The 3,087-nt window shown below is 33.6% G+C and overlaps 1 protein-coding gene across 3 annotated transcripts in view; it reads right to left on the bottom strand.

Annotated features, from left to right (window-relative positions):
- Nucleotides 1-3,087, bottom strand: part of LOC106472808 (MFS-type transporter SLC18B1-like) — a 48,291-nt gene that overhangs the window by 22,284 nt on the left and 22,920 nt on the right. The gene's annotated exons all lie outside the window — the stretch shown is intronic.

Here is a 3,087-nt window from a genome sequence, read left to right as displayed (position 1 = left end):
GGCTACTCTTCTACTAACGAATAGTGGGATTGACCGTCACATTATAACGCCCCCACGGCTGAAAGGGCGAGCATGTTTGGTGTGATGGGGGATTCGAACCCGCGACCCGCAGATTGCGAGTCGAGCACCCTAACCACCTGGCCATGCCGGGCCATTTTTTTTAAATAGAGTTTTGAATTTACATATATAGATGTAGATATACACATATGAAGACAAAATAATGGTGTAATGTCTGTAATATTACAAAAAATAGTTATTCTGTTTTAAGATAAAGTAATAGGAGTGTATGAAAATGACAACCCTTTATTTTCCAAGCATGTTTCTTTTCATCTAACGTTCCACGTTTATATCTTGTTTGTCAACAGATATTGTCTTTCACTAAAACATAGAAAAAATTCAAATACGGTCAACAATTAATTTTTCCACTAGAGATACATCAACTAACGCTTAACACTATAAAGATGTTGAAAGACAAGTCTTACTAAATAGAAGCTGATACTGTTTTTAATAACTGTTTTTTTTTCCAACTTTTTGATCTTGACCTAAACAAACTCATTTTATTCATTCGTGTGAGCTTTAATATTCCGAAACCAACCAACACACACACACACACACAAGACGGAAAATTATTCAATGTGTTTGTATCTTTTGTTTATTTTGTAAGAATGAGTTATATAATACAGTATTGTTTGTTACTTCTGTCGTAATAATCTGCAGCATTTCAAAATTGGAAATCTGCTCTGCTTGATTTATTGAGCTTTTCAAAGAGGTCTTTGAAGATAATTATCTTCAGGTTAATAACCTTCTATCTTTTTTTCTTTTATTTGTTTTAGGTTCCTTTGACGATACGATCTAAATACTGATCGTAAATCAAAGTACAAATATATATATATTGTAACATGTAAAAGCGCGGTTCTTGCTTGCCTACTATTTAGTATTTGTACAAGCTTTCGCCACAGTTTCAACATCCATCTTATGGTTTTTCAGTATCAAGAAACACTTTAATGGTTCATAATAGGGTTCGCAAGAAATGTGAAAATAATGCTATATGAATATTATAATCAAAGCTCATGAAAATGACATTTATTTCAGTAAATTACGTCTTTCAAGTGAGTTTTAAAGTAAGTAAAAATATTTTCCAAATCGTATCTTTATAAGCAATTATATTGTTAGATTGAGTTGGGCAAGAAATGGATTTTTAGAAAAAAACCTATTTTACTTTGTTTGTTTGTAATTAAGCACGAAGTTATACAATGAACTATCTATGCTCTGCCCACCACGGATATCGAAACCCGGTTTCTAGCGTTGTAAGTCCGCAGACATACCGCTGTGCCATTTGAGGGCATTTTGGTATTTGTCACGAGACTCGATGACAATTACGGGCAGATAGCTTAAATATAATACATATGGTCATTTCTATTCAGAAACTTTGAAAACATATTTAGAAATATATCACGAAAAATGTTTCACCACTAGTTATTTCAAACTCTGAACGAGTACTGATAAAAATACAATCATGTGATAATCGTTGTATCTCACACTGATAGTATTGTGAAACCCAGATACTAAACGTGAACATTCTGTTACTTTTATAATCATACATTCAATGCCAGTTCTTTTAACTGTCATTGAAAACCGTATCTCTAATTTAGCCCCTCCTAACAAGCATCCACAAACTGGCTACCTGTTTCAAGAACTTTATAATGAAACAAGAGCTTATGGTCTAGCACAATACATTTATTTCTATTAAAACAAAACACTGTGTAAAACTATTTTGCAAATTCCTAAACCCACAATGTGAAATATTGTAATCACACAAACTAGAAAAATAAGTGGTATGATTACATTATTTGACGTTGGGGTTTGTGAATTTGTAAAATATAAGTTTTACACAGTTTTTCGTTTTGATATACATAAATGGTAAGTGCTAGACTTGGTTGTAGAGCTAGCAGCACCAAATTTGGCAGGAAGGTCAGGATGCTTCGGAGGGTGTCCTTATCTGTATGGCGTATCCCCCACAAATGGTACCAAGGTACAATAAAACGTAGGCTAAAGGTGGCCCATACCTGATGGGGATCTAGTGAGAGATTTTTAGTACCGATGAGATCGAATTTGGCATTGGATTTTGACCTCCATCTTTGGAATCCTGGAGGCACCACGTTTGAAGGCGGGTTCATAGCCATGTAATATTTGTGTTACCATTACCAAGGTAGGCTAAAACGTCACCCAGGCACAATGCGGGTCTAAGAATAGATATTCAGGGTCGTTGAACGAATCTGATATCAGAATTTATGTTATTGGGGCCCCTTGAGATTTAGGGGACTGTGTTCCTATCTCAGCTTACAAGCTAACAGGACCGAACGTGGCACATTTGCTCAAGTACTACGAGCGGGTGTTCTAATAGATGTCTTTATAAGTACGCACCCCCTTGGAATAGACATAGAAGTAGCTAGGGATAATGGAGGAGCTTGATGAAAGCGCCTTTGAGCCCTACAGTGGAGCTTGGATATTTCATGCTAGTCAATATTAATTTCAATAATGATAACATGGCATAATAAAAAATAATAATTTATAAAAGCTTTGTGATAAAACGTAAAAATCAAAAATAAAAGAGGATAGTAACAGAGTAAGTCGTTAAACATTAGAACCAGTTGTACACTTCAATACGGGCATTAGAGTCTGAAAATAAGATCTAATATATTACAGTTTTTTAAAATTTTAGTAAACATATTGGTTTTAAAAATCATGAAGACAAAATAAATAAATATGTGATAAGTATAGTTACTTGTGTACGGGAGCATATTTTTTTCTGACAAAGACAGACCAATGTTTTGTTGAAATATGTAATATGTTCTCATCATAAAAGAATTATCATTATGCTTATAAATCGCTCTTTATCAATTTATTTCTGATAAGTATAGTTGATGTTCAAGTGTTGAAAAGAGAATATAAAATTAAGCGTTTAGAAGGTTGATTTATGATGGTTGAGGAGTCGATCTTAGATATACAATTTTAAGGTTTTTAGTAGAGCAAAGTGTGGGTGGTTTTGAGAAAAAAAAACATTGACGATTGTTTGTTTTTGAATTT

Source organism: Limulus polyphemus, unplaced genomic scaffold, assembly GCF_000517525.1.
Source record: "Limulus polyphemus unplaced genomic scaffold, Limulus_polyphemus-2.1.2 Scaffold124, whole genome shotgun sequence".
NCBI lineage: Eukaryota > Metazoa > Arthropoda > Merostomata > Xiphosura > Limulidae > Limulus > Limulus polyphemus.
This window is presented reverse-complemented; position numbering and strand designations above follow the sequence as displayed.